The following is a 13,813-nucleotide window of genomic DNA, read 5'->3' as shown; positions in this document are numbered from 1 at the left end:
TATATTTTTTTGTTTTATTCAATTTTTTTCTGCTTTGTATATTTTGTGAAGAGATTTATTTGGTAGTAAATACTTGAGCACTATCAGTTGTTTTAAAGAATTTTTTAAGGGATGGAGGTATGAATAATTTGTTCTGAATAGTTAAAAAACACTTCTAAAATGTTTCCTTTTTATTACTGCTGTGTCTCATCTGTGAGTGAACATTGAATTTCAAAACAAGGCCAGGAATTGCGGAAAGAGCTTTGGCCTAAATATCACAGAGCACCAAGTGCTGACCTTGGCCATAGTTGGGCTTCACTATCTTTTCTGTAAAATGGACATGTGAGATTATAAGTTTCTTTCAGCTGTAACACTTTTATGGAAATTATTGTTTAGTATCTTATTCCCCCTCATCTTAATCCATTGCTCAACTGTTCTCTGTAAGCATCTTATTGGAAATAGTGTCCTTGTCCTATACCAGTTGATTTCTAAATAAATCCAGCCTCTTTGCCTTTTGTCACAAAGCTCTACATGATACCGTCCATTCTGTTTCTCTGATCTCATCTTTAATGATCAGCTCTCTTCTTTACTATAGTGTAGTCACATTGGCATTCTTTGGGCATTTAGAGCAAGTCAAATCTGTTCCCAGCCTTAGGATCTTCCTTTTAGTTGTACCTTGATTTCTACTGACTGGTTTCTTCTTGTCAAGATTTCATGTCACCTTAGAGAGTCCTCCCCAGACCATTTTATTTAAAAGTATCTGATTACTCACTGTTGCACATAAATCTCTTTTTTTCCTATGAGGTATTACTAATTATCTGCTATTTTTCATGTTTGTTTTTCTCTCTCTCCAGAATAGTGTAAGGTACTTAGAAAACAATGTTGTCTTTGCTATTTATGACTGTATCCTCCTTAGTGTTGATACATAATAAGTATCAAATACCAGTTGAGTTAATATAGGAAATGGTGGGACTTTATTGGGGGCCTGGGAGCAGAGTTTCAGGGGACTCTTTGAAAGTAAATGAAAGAAAGAGTTGATATTAGAATGTTGAAAGTGTGATATGCTCTAAGATTTATTGGTTTCTTGGTCAGGGTACCAGCCTCTGCAAGTGGCAGACAGAAGTCTTAAGTTGGATTAATGGGGATTAAAAAAACGTTGGTATTTCATAATTTGAATTTCCAATTCAGTTTTCTTTAAGGCTTATTAATTTATTCTACTTTTATAAATATTTTTTATTGCAGCTATACAGGCAGTTCCTAGATAATGAAGGCAGAGGAAGAGTGCATCCACAGAGTACTGGGTAATATAAAATGAAGGGAACAATAGCTGCAGAACACAACTTCATGTAAGGGAGGAGCCAGGGTAACTCTGAGAACTTCAGTAGCAGAAGTTTGTGGATCTCTTTTGTTCCCAGCCTTGCTCTTACATAACTTAGTGCCTCCCAAAGTTTTTCTTCAAAATTCAGAGAAAATTTAGTGTAATCTGCATGATGAGGGAAATGAAGTGACCTGTCATAACCTAGACATGAGCAATGTGATAGGATTTAGGTAGCTGTCCTACGTGGGGTCTGCAAATATGTGGTGTCGGCATCCCATAAAGCAGGGTAGAGAACCTTTGTAATTTATAATGATATTTATAATAGCATTATCAAAATTTAGCTGGCTATGGATTTATTGACTTTTGAATCCTGCCTGTGGTTGCCTTGTCAAGCCCAGACCAAATGATTTTGCCAGCTGGATGTTCTCTACTCATGCTTGTTTAAACCTTGAATATAAAAATTCAGCAATAGTCAGTAATACAGAATGTGTAAGACCATGAGACTTAAGTAGAGAATATAATCATGGGTTTGGTCCATTTCTTCATAACAACAAAAAAGATCCCATCCAGAAGAGGGATCTTTACACTGTTCTGTGTAAAAGCCTTGTGTTGCGTACAGGCTTTAAGTCATCACCTGGGCCCACTGTCCCGTTTTTTTTCCCCTTCTACCAGTTGTGACTCATTGCGTGTTGGGCTGTTGTGGTGGTGGTTGTGCTGGAGTTCAGTGTTGTCTAGATCAGAGGCTTTCAGATGTGGTCCCTGAATCATGGGACCCGTACCTTCTGGGGATGTCTAAATGTTCAAATTCATCCCTTACTAGTTGAATCAGAAGCGGTGGGGCTGTGGCCCAACAGGTTGCCTCTTGATAAGCCCAATAGGCGATTCTGCTGCATGCTTTCACTTAGAGCACGGGTACAGATCATCACTCTGCGTTTTCAGCATTTGATCAATTTGAGAGAAAGAACCTGGTAAGGCTGTGCATGCTGCCATCCACTGATTAACTCACCAAATGGCTCCTGGCTGCAGCGTGAACCAGGAGCCATCGGTAACAGGAACCCAGCCACTTGAGCCCTCACTGAAGCCTCCTACTGTCTGAAAGGAAGACCTTGCACACAGGAAGTAGGAGTTCAGAGTGGAACTGGTTTTGAAACCATGCACTGTGTTGTGGGATGTAGGTATCTTGTCTTAATATGTGTCTTAACTGCTAGGTCAAATGCCTGCCTAACCCTCTAAATTTGTTATTAACATGGGACTAAAGTAGGCCAAAAACGTAGGTGATTACGTATCTGACCATTTTTGCCATGTATTTTTTCAGGAGGTATGTAGAGTGGTAAACGACTCACTATCCCTGCTTTCATGGAATGGGTGTTTTAGTAGCAGAGAAAGATAATAAGCAAATAAATACATACCTTTCGTTGTGGTCAGTGCTATAGAGATAAAAGTTGGGTTAACAGATGAACTGTGAATGTGTTGTGGGGAGCATCATCAGGAAGGGAATCTCTTATAAAATGATGGGAGTGGAGAGAGCTGGCCAGAATGATGAGAAGACGGGTCTGCAGATCATTTGGGAGAAGCATTCCAGGCAGAATGAAGAGTAAGATGTGAGATTAGAGGTAGCTGAGGGGTCTTAGCTGAAGGGCCAATGGACTAATAGTGGCTGTTCTGAGGGAAATGGGAAGCCAGTCAAGCGTTAGAGCCCTGGAATCATACCTGGCTGCTGTGTTCAGTGGTGGCAGCAGAGGGTCAGTTAGGAGGGTAGGGAGGTTCTGAACAAGAGTCAAGAACTGATTGCTGATAGCTGGGAGGCACAGAGTGTGAGAGCAAATCAGAAAGACCCAAAGGACTTGACCAGTTGGGAGTAATGGAATTGCCAGTTCCTGAAATGGGAAAGACTTAGGGTAAAGCAGGTGTAGGGGAGGAGGGTTTAGTGGTTCTGACTCAAAGGTGTGAAGTTTGAAGTCAGGCATCCAGATGTGAAGATGTCATGAAGGCAGCTGATATAGTACAAGTTTTAATGGCCCTTTTGGCCCCAAAAATGTCTATTTCAATAAAATTTACAGTTAGAAATTTAGTTGTAACTCATAGGTGGAGAGAAATAGAGAAAAAACAGTTTGGCCCTCCAGATAATTATTTTAATATCTTGATTTAAAATTTCTTAATGTGGTGTTTTTTCTTTTTGGACCTCATTAATTCATGCTGAGTAATAAGTATTTTGTATTATGTAATAGCAAGTTATCCTACTTTTTAAAAAAAGATTAATTTTTTATTTGAAAGTCAGAGTTAGAGCGAGAGCAATATCTTCCATCTGCTGGTTCACTCCTTAGCCAGTGGCCCGGGCTAGGCCAGGCTGAAGCCATGAGCCTAGAGCTGCTAGCTATTAAGGATATTTGTTATGGTATGTATACTTGAAACGTTAAGATTGATAAACTCTTTGGGACATGATTTACTGATTAAATGGAAGTAAGACCTTTTCCTAGGGATTTTATGTAAAGATAGCTCCTGATCTTTCCAAATTTTATTTAAAGATTGATTTATTTATTTGAAAGAGATCCAGGGAGACCAAAGGAAAGACAGGCAGACAAAAAGATCTTCCATCTGCTGGGTTCACTCCCCAGATGGTTGCAACTGCCAGCTCTGGGTTAGGCTGAAGCCAGGAGCCAGAACCATCTTCCAGGTATCCCATGGAGTGTAGCAGGTCCCCTCCCCACCCCCGGTCATCTTCTGCTGCTTTTTCTAAGCCATCAGCAGGGAGCTGGATTGGAAGTGGAGCAGCTGGAACATGAACCGACGCCCATATGAGATGCCGGCATTGCAGGTGGCGACTTTACCTGCTACACCACGATGCCAGCTCCTGAGTTTCCAGTGTTTTTAAAGTGAGTTTCAATTTTGAATAATGGACTTGAAAGATCATCATGATGTCAGAGTTTGTAAAATAGATTTTCAAATTTTTTTTCTTACAGGATCTTAACTTGGATGCTGTAATTATTAGTATAAATTTATAACACAGTACTCTCTGTGATCTCTTTGATGATACAGATTGAGCATCCCTACTCCCAAACAGTATCCTACATGCTGTGAAATCCAAAATACTTGGGAATGCTGAAATGATGCTTAGAAAGTTTGAGATTTCAGATTTTCAGAGGAGAGAATTCTTATCTGGTGAAGTCTGCAAATAATCCCAAGTCAGAAAAACTCAAATCTGATTCATGTCTAGTCCCAACATTTTGGGCAAAGGTTACTCAGCCCCTAATAATCTATTTGTTTTTAAGATTTATTTATTTATTAGAAAGGCAGAGTTATAGAGAGAGGGATACAGAGAAAGAGAGCTCTTTCATCTGCTGGTTCACTCCCTAAATGGTTGCAACAAGGATTCTTGAACTCCATCTGGGTTTCTCACATGGGTGTATGGGCCCAACCACTTGGGCCATCTTCCACTGCTTTGCCAGGCACAGTAGCAGGGAACTGGATGAGAAGTGGAGCATATGGGATGCCAGTGTTGCAGGTGGAGTTTTTTTTTTTTTTTTTTTTTTTTTTTTTGACAGGCAGAGTGGACAGTGAGAGAGAGAGACAGAGAGAAAGGTCTTCCTTTTGCCGTTGGTTCACCCTCCAATGGCCGCCGCTGCAGCCGGCGCACCGCGCTGATCCTGGCAGGAGCCAGGAGCCAGGTGCTTTTCCTGGTCTCCCATGGGGTGCAGGGCCCAAGCACCTGGGCCATCCTCCACTGCACTCCCTGGCCATAGCAGAGAGCTGGCCTGGAAGAGGGGCAACCGGGACAGAATCCGGCGCCCCAACCGGGACTAAAACCCGGTGTGCCGGCGCCGCAAGGTGGAGGATTAGCCTATTGAGCCACGGCGCCGGCTTGCAGGTGGAGTTTTAGCCTACTAAACCACAGTGCCTGTCCTTTAGATTTTCTAAAATTTAATGCTTTGGTAAATATTGGGTCCTTTATATTTAGTATTGTGAAGAGAAAATTGAAAGAGGGAAAGCAGACATTTGGCAACAGTGGTTAAGATGCCTGTTATCCCCTATCAGTGTGCCAGGGTTCGAGTTCCAGCTCTACTTTCAATCCCAGTTGGCTAGGAATTAGCACGTGGTGGTTTGGGTACTTGGGTCTGTGCCATCCAAGTGGAGACCAGGATTTAGTTCCTGGCTAGGAATTAGCACGTGGTGGTTTGGGTACTTGGGTCTGTGCCATCCAAGTGGAGACCAGGATTTAGTTCCTGGCTGCTGGCTTCAGCAAGGCCCATCCCTGGCTGTTATGGGAATTTTGGTAGTGAACCAGCAGATGAAAGAGTCCTTTCTCTTTCTGTCTCTCCCTGCCAAATAAAATGAAAGGACAAACAGGCAGCCCAGTCTGCCTTTCAATTAAACTGGAAGAAAATAGAAGAAGTGGCATTATTTTTAGGGAACAATTGCTTCTGGTAAGCAAATGTTTTCCATTTCTTTTGAGGTAGGAAGTTTTATCTGTGAGTTGTCTTAGTCTGAAAAGGTTTGTCAGGATCTACTATTAAAATTACTGCTACAGGCCGGTGCCGCCTGCGGCGCCGCACATCAAGCACCGGAGTCTGTCCCGGTTGCTCCTCTTCCTGTCCAGCTCTCTGCTGTGGCCCGGGAGTGCAGTGGAGGATGGCCCAAGTGCTTGGGCCCTGCACTCACATGGGAGACCAGAAGCACCTGGCTCCTGGCTTCGGATCCGTGCGGTGCGCTGGCTGCGTTGCGCCGACTGCAGCGCGCCGGCTGCGGCGGCCATCGGAGGGTGAACCAACGACAAAGGAAGACCTTTCTCTCTGTCTCTCTCACTGTCCACTCTGCCTGACAATTAAAGGTTATATATACCCCTTTTACTCTAACACACATCACAGTTTATGTTTATACAGGTTGAACATCCCTTATCTGAAATGACTTGGTACAGAAATACTTTGGGTTTTGGAGATTTTTGGATTTAGGAAAGTTTGCAGATATATAATGAGGTATCTTATGGATAAGACCCAAAGCTGAACTCAGAGAATTAGTTTATTCTGTGTATGTTTTCATATGTGTGTATGCATGTGTATATATTTTTGTATGCACATAGCTTGGTGGTAAGTTGATACAATATTTTTAGTGCACCTGAAGTTTGATGTGCTCCATTAGGTCAGATGTAGGATTTGCCACTGGTGATACCATGCCAACACTCAAGAAAGTTTTAGATTTGGAAGCATTAAAATTTTCAGGTTTTGGATTTGGAGTATTCTATCTGTATTAGGCAACCTAAATTTATTTTTGTAAGTGAGTGAAATCATACATCCTTTCTTATGATTTCTGTTAGAGCAGAAAGCTGCTATGGTTTTTGAGAGAACCTGTGTTTACTTTAAGATGTTGAAATTGAATTTTCCAACAACTAGCTGTGCAACTGAATTTGGTTAATTATTTCATTGGGAAAGTATTATTTTATGTCTTACTATACCTAGCCAGTTTGCACAAAATAGTTGATAAATAAATGAGGTACATCCTGAAATGTAGTTGTAACTACCATGGAAAACTGTTTTTCCCAAATTGAGAATCAGCTTCCTTGATAAATAATGCAGTTATCATGACTTGCTTATCTTTCATATTGATGGGATTTTTTAATTTATTATTTGGTAAGGAATTAATTGAGCCTAAAGTATGTCCTGTGTTGTACTGTTTAGGGTCATATGACAATGGTTTGTAATCATATGAATTTGTCATTTAAGGACAAAAAAGCTAAATATGAAAATTAGAAATATGAAAGCTTTTAGAAGATCTGAATATAAAAATAGCTGTAAGATTTTAGGCACCAGGGCACAGAAGTATGAAAAGACATACTCTTTGCTATCATGGTACTATTACAGCCATAATCCAGGTTTAGAACAATGTGGATCTGAACAAAGAGTGACAGCTGACATGAAAAGGGAATGTATTATAGTGAGAAATCTTAATAATCCTTCATCTGTTACTTCTACATGTGGAGTCTGAGAATGAGGGAGGATCTTACTTGTAGTGTCAGTCATTGACTACAGAGTACAGAAGGGGAGAATGTTTTAAAATATGGTGGAGAAGACAAGAGTTGGCGATCATAAACGTACTACCTTGACAAGATATGATATTGAACAGGGTGGAGTAAAAGACACTTTTCAGTATGTCCACCATGACTAAAATTTGTGCCTTCAAAAGCAGTTCACTGTGAGCTGAATTGGTAATTTCAGAACAGTTTGTGGAACTGACAATGTAGATTGCAGCAGAACTCAGAGCAGCTGCTCTAATCATGTCCCAGATTCATTTCAGGATCTGAGAGGACACTTGTCTTTACTCAAGTAATTGTGTTTTTTTTTTTTTTTTTGTCATTATGCATATATGTCATTGAAATACTGATGAAATAATATCAAATAAAGACTTTCATTCATATGAAAGGTTCAATTAAAGTTCAAAGGAAGCATGTGATTTTTTTTTAAAGATATATTTTATTTTATCTGAAAGGCAGGAGTTAACAGAAAGAGGGAGAGACAGAGATCTTCGATCTACTGGTTCACTCCTCAGATGGCCGCAGCAGCCTGAGCTGGGCTGATCCAAAGCTAGGAGCCAAAACTTCTAGGTCTTCCATGTGAGTGTCGGGCCATCTTCCAATCTTTCCCAGGCCATTAGCAGGGAGCTGCATGAGAAGTGGGACAGACAGGACCTGAACCAGGGCCAAAATGGGATGCCAGTACTGCGGCACACCACTGTACCGGCTCCTGTGATTATGTTCAAAGCAGTGGGACTGTCAGTATAAGCCATGCAAATTATGAGAAGGTAAGGTATGGATATGGTATAGTAAGGATATGTTTTGGGGTGTAGGTGTTCCAACTATGAGAAACAGAGTCCTTCTGAAAGTAAATCTGCCTCAACAGGATTTTTTTTTTTTTTTTAAGATTTATTTATTTGAAAGACAGAGTTACACAAAGGAGAAACAGAGAGGTCTTCCATATATTAGTTCACTCCCCTAATGCCCTCAGTGACTGGAGTTGGGCCAGTTGAAATCCGGGAGCCAGGAGCTTCTCGGTCTCCTACACAGGTGCATGGGTTCAAGGACTTGGGCCTGCTTTCCCAGCACATATAGCAGAGAGCTGGATGGGAAGTAGAACAGCTGGGACTCGAATCAGCGCCCGTATGGGCGCTTTACCCGCCATGCCACAGTGCTGGCCCCCTGACAGGATTTTTATAAACTTAGTCATGGACATTTTTGTTTCCTAAAAGAATATCTTTATTTTCCTTCCTTCCCCCTTCCTTTTTCTCCTCACTCTTCCCTCCCCCTCCTTTTTCTTCTTTTTCTTTTTAAGATTTATTTATTTATTTGAAAATCAGAATTGCAGAAAGGCGGGGGGGGGGGGTTTCCATCTGCTGATTCACTCCCTAGATGACTGCAATGGCTGGAGCTGTGCCAATTCGAAGTCAGGAGCCAGGAGACTCCTCCAGGTCTCCCACATGGGTGCAGGGGCCCAAGGACCATCTTCTACTGCTTTCCCAGGCCATAGCAGAGAGTTGGATGAGAAGTGGAGCAGCTGGGACTTGAACTGGCACCCATATGGTATGCCGGCACTGTGATATGGCGGCTTTACCTGCCATGCCACAGTGCCGGCCCCTGTATTTCTTTTTATTTCTTTGTTTCCCATTACTATATATCCCTATAGAAGTAATAGATGTTTACTATAAACAGTTTAAATAATGCAGTATGTATAAAATACACAGTCAAAAAGCTAACACTAACAAAAATGTATAAGGAGTATTAATGTCCTCGAAGGCAGTTTTCAGCAGCTTGAATACATTTTTTAAGACTTAAGCATATACTTATTATAATATTAATTTTTAATAGGTCATTTTATACAGACTCTATAATCTATCTTTATAGCTTAACAATATAACTTATACTTCTGTTCACATTGAAACATAGAGATCTCTCTTATGCCCTGTTAACAGTTTTATATTGTAGACTCTTTGTTGTAAAGAAGTTAAATTTTTCAGTAACTGTACTGATACTCACTGAGTAATGTAGTGTACATCTGTGTAATTGTCTGCTCAGTCCCCCCACACATAGCAGAAAACTGCTTCTCTTGCTAATTTGTGTACCATGATGGGCCATCACACTGGGGTGAGTTTAGTCCTTTCCCTAGTCTCTATTCTTGGGTTCAGTGTGGAATTCAACATAATTTTGATACAGGTCAGATAATGCTCAGATATTATAATGATTTTGAAGAGAATATCAACTACCCACACCCAATTTGTCCCCCCTCCACTTTTCTTAAAAATTTATTTATTTGGAAGTCAGAGTTACACCGAGGGATAAGGGGAGAGAGAGAGAGAAACCGATCGATCTTCCACCTACTGGTTCATTCTCCAAATGGCTGCAATGAGTGGAACTGTGCCGATCAGGAGCTTCCTCCGGGTCTCCCATGCAGCTGCAGGAGCCCAAGGACTTGGGCCATTTTCCACTGCTTTTCCAGGCCATAGCAGAGAGCTAGATTGGAAGTGGAACAGCCGGAACTTGAACCAGCACCCATGTGGGATCCTGGCACTGCAGATGGCAGTTTTACCTGCTGTGCCACAGCGCCAGCCTCATGTTTTCCCTTTTTTGTTTTCATTTTAATGAATTTTTAATAGATTCAATATGATTTAGAGATACAGGTCTAAGAACATAATGATATTCCCTCCCTTCCTCCCTCTCATGCACGCACTTCTTTCTGTCCTTTTATTTTGAGATTTTTTTTAAAATTTATATTACATTAAAAAAGATTCATACTTCACCAAATAAGAAGTTTAACAAATAGAAGACAGAAAGACTGTAGTGTAGTGTGAATATACACTATAGGTGTAAGCAGTAATTGAATTTATAAATGACCATTTCACCCATATAGTTTATTTTTTTCAGTTATTCATAATTTCTTTCAATGAAATAGAATGAATGACAATGTAATATCTAAGTATTTCTTGTGTTTATAAGATAATAATTCACTTAGACTGTAAGCCATTTCCTTTCAACAGTTTATACATAAGAATAATTTTATGTGGCTTACAATGCAAATAATTATACACTACTTTTTTTTTGACAGGAGTTAAGACAGAGAGGGAGACAGAGAGAAAGGTCTTACTTCTGTTGGTTCACCCCCCAAATGGCCGCTATGGCCGGTGCTGTGCTGATCCGAAGCCAGGAGCCAGGTGCTTCTTTCTGGTCTCCCATGCGGGTGCAGGGCCCAAGCACTTGGGCCATCCTCCACTGCCTTCCCGGGCCACAGCAGAGAGCTGGACTGGAAGAGGAGCAACCGGGACTAGAACCCCGGTGTGCCGGCACCACAGGTGGAGGATTAGCCTAGTGAGCCACAGTGCTGGCCTATATACACTACTTTTTAAAAATACTTTCAGTTACCACAGATCACGGAAAATATGTTATTTGTCTTTTTGTGACTGCCTATTTCACTAAGTGTAATGGTTTCCAGTTACATCCATTTCGTGGTGAATGACAGGAATTCATTGTTTTTTTTACAGCTGAGTAATATTCCATAGTGTATATGTACCACATTTATTTTATCCTGCCATTGGTTGATGGGCATCTGGGTTGATTTCATATCTTAGCTATTGTGAATTGAGCTGCAGTAAACATGGAGGGTACAGATAGTTCTTTCATATGCTGATTGCATTTCCTTTGGATAAATTCCCAGGAGTGGGATGACTGGGTCATATGGTAGATATATTTTCAGCTTTCTGAGTAATCTTTTCTGTGTTCCACAATGGCTGTATTAGTTTGCTATCCCATCAACAGTATTTTAGGGAATCTTTTCTGCCACATTCTCCCTAGCATTTATTGTTTGTTGATTTCTGTTACAAGAGCCTCTCTCAGTAGCATGAGGTGAAACTTCATTGTGGCTTTGATTTGCATTTTTCTGATGGCTAGTGATCCTGAGCATTTTTTCATGTGTCAGTCGGCCATTCAAATTTCCACTTTTGAAAAATGTTCAAGTCCTTCACCCATTTCTTAACCGGATTGCATGTTTTGTTGTTGAGTTTCTTGAGCTCTTTATAGATTTTGGATATTAATCCTTTATCAGTTTACAGTTTGCAGCTTTTTTCTCCCATTCTGTAGGTCACCTCTTCACTTTGCTGAGCGTTTCCTTTGTATTGCAATAGCTTGTTGAAATCCAGTTCATCTATTTTTGTTTGGACTGCCTTTGCTTCTGGGGTCTTTTCCAAGAAGTCTTTGCCTTTGCCAGTGTCTTGCAGTTTCCCTGTTCTTTAGTAATTTGATGGTTTCAGGTTGTAGATTTAGATCCTTGATCCATTTTGCGTTGATTTTTGTATAAGGTGTAAGGTAAGGTGTCTTGTTTCATACTTTTGCATGCAGAGATTAGACTTTCCCAGACCTGTTTGTTGAAGAGACTGTATTTTTTCAGAAATTGATTTTAGCCTCTTTGTCAAAGATTAGTTGGTTGTAAATGTGTGGATTTATTTCTGAGGATTGTACTCTCTTCCATTGGTATGCATGTCTATTTCAGTGCCAGTACCAGTATGTTTTATCATAATTGCCCTGATGTATGTCTTCAAATCTGGTATTCTGATGCCTCCAGCTTTGTTCTTGTGTTTCTGTGTGAATTTTAGCAACATTTTTTTCTAGATGTGAGAATAATATGATTGGTACTTTGGGACTGCATTGATCTGTAAACTGCTTTCAGTAGTATAGACATTTTGATGATATAAGTTCTTCCAATCCACGACATGGAGGGTTTTTCCATTCTTTGGTGTCTTCTTTTATTTCTGTGATGTTTTGTAATTTTCATCACAGAGATCTTTGACGTCCTTGCTTAAATTTATTCCAAGATATTTAAATATTTTTGTAGCTATTGTGAATGAAACTGATCTTAAAAGTTCTTTCTCAGCTGCCCTGGCATTGTCTGTGTGTACAAAGGTGACTGATTTTTATCTGTTGATTTTATATCCTGCCACTTAACCAAAATCTCTAATGAGTTCTGATTAATAGTGTCTTAGTGGAGTCTGGAGTTCCCTGATATATAGAATCATGTCTGCAAATAGGGATAATTTGACTTCCTCCTTTCTAACTTGTATCCCTTTGATTTCTTTATCTCACTTAATGGCTCTTGCTAAAGCTCCCAGGACTATATTGAATAGCAGTAGTGAGAGTGGTCATACTTTTCTGGTTCTGGACGTTAGTGGAAATGCTTCCAACTTTTTCCCTGTTCAGGATGTTGCTGGCTGTGTGTATATTGTATATTGCCTTGATTGTGTTGAAGAATGTGCCAATTTGCTTAAGGTTTTTAACAAAAATGTGTTTTTTATCAAATGCTTTCTTTGCAGCTGTTACAGCTTTTAATTCTTCAGTGTGTTATTGTGATGTTTTACATTTATTGATTTGTGAATGTTGAACCATCCTTGCATACCAGGGATAAATCCCACTTGGTCTGTGTGAATTATCTTTCTGATGTATTGTTGGATTCAATTAGCTAGTATTTTCTGGAGGATTTATACATCTGTGTTCATCAGGGATATTGGTTTATAGTTCTCTTTCTCTGTTATATCTTTTTCTGGTTTTGGAATTAAGGTGATGCTGGCTTCATAGAAGGAGTTTTGGTGGATTCCCTGCCTTTCAATTGTTTTGTACAGTTTGAGAAGAATTACAATTAGTTCTTTAAAAATCTGTTACAATTCAGCAGTGAAGCCATATGGTTTTGGGCTTTTCTTTGTTGCAAGGCTCTTTATTATTGAATAAATCTCCATATTTGTTATTGGTCTCTTGATGTCTTTCCTCAGTTTTGGTAGATTGTAAGTGTCCAAGAATTTATACATTTTTTTCTTGATTATCCAATTTGATGGCATATAGCTGTTTGTGGTAATTTCTGGTGGTTCTTTTTATTTCTGTGGTATCTGTTACATTTCCTTTCTCATCTCTGATTTTATTAATTTGGGTCTAATCCCTTTTTTTTTCCCCTTTAGTTGGGCCAATGGTTTATCAATTTTTTTTTTCTTTCAAAAAACCAGCTTTTCATTTTGCTGATCTTTTGGATTTTTTGTTTCAGTTTTGTTTACTTCTCTAATTTTAATTATTTATTTCCTCTTACTAATTTGGGGGACGGGTTGTTGTTTTTCTGGGTCCTTGAGATGCATTGATAGCTCATTTGTTTGATGCCTTTCCAATTTGTTGATGTAGGCACCAGTTGCTATAAACTTCCCTCTTAGACTGCTTTTTGTAAACACTGCTTTTGCTGTATTCCATAAGTTGTATTGTTTGTCATCTTCATTTCTTTTCAGGAATTTTTAATTTTCCTTTTGATTTCTTCTATGATGCACTGTTCATTCAAAACATGTTGCTCAGTCTTCATGTGATTGCATAATTTCTAAGAGATTTTTAGGTTTTTAATTCCTAGCTTCCTTCCATATGGTCAGAAAAGATATATGGTATGATTGCAGGTTTTTGTTTTTTTTTTTAATTTGCTGAGACTTGCTTTATGGCCTAGCGTATGGCCTACCCTAGAGTAA

At 39.7% G+C, this 13,813-nt stretch overlaps 1 protein-coding gene and 1 long non-coding RNA gene across 14 annotated transcripts in view; both read left to right on the top strand.

Annotated features, from left to right (window-relative positions):
- QKI (QKI, KH domain containing RNA binding) overlaps window positions 1-13,813 on the top strand; it is a 166,504-nt gene that overhangs the window by 46,662 nt on the left and 106,029 nt on the right. The gene's annotated exons all lie outside the window — the stretch shown is intronic.
- Window positions 4-10,710, top strand: LOC127493110 (uncharacterized). The gene is made up of 2 exons (XR_007923133.2): window positions 4-4,799; window positions 5,163-10,710. It is a non-coding gene; the product is annotated as an uncharacterized lncRNA (long non-coding RNA).

Source organism: Oryctolagus cuniculus, chromosome 5, assembly GCF_964237555.1.
Source record: "Oryctolagus cuniculus chromosome 5, mOryCun1.1, whole genome shotgun sequence".
Lineage (NCBI taxonomy): Eukaryota > Metazoa > Chordata > Mammalia > Lagomorpha > Leporidae > Oryctolagus > Oryctolagus cuniculus.
Note: the sequence above shows the minus strand (reverse complement) of the source record. Positions and strands in the feature narration are given on the sequence as shown.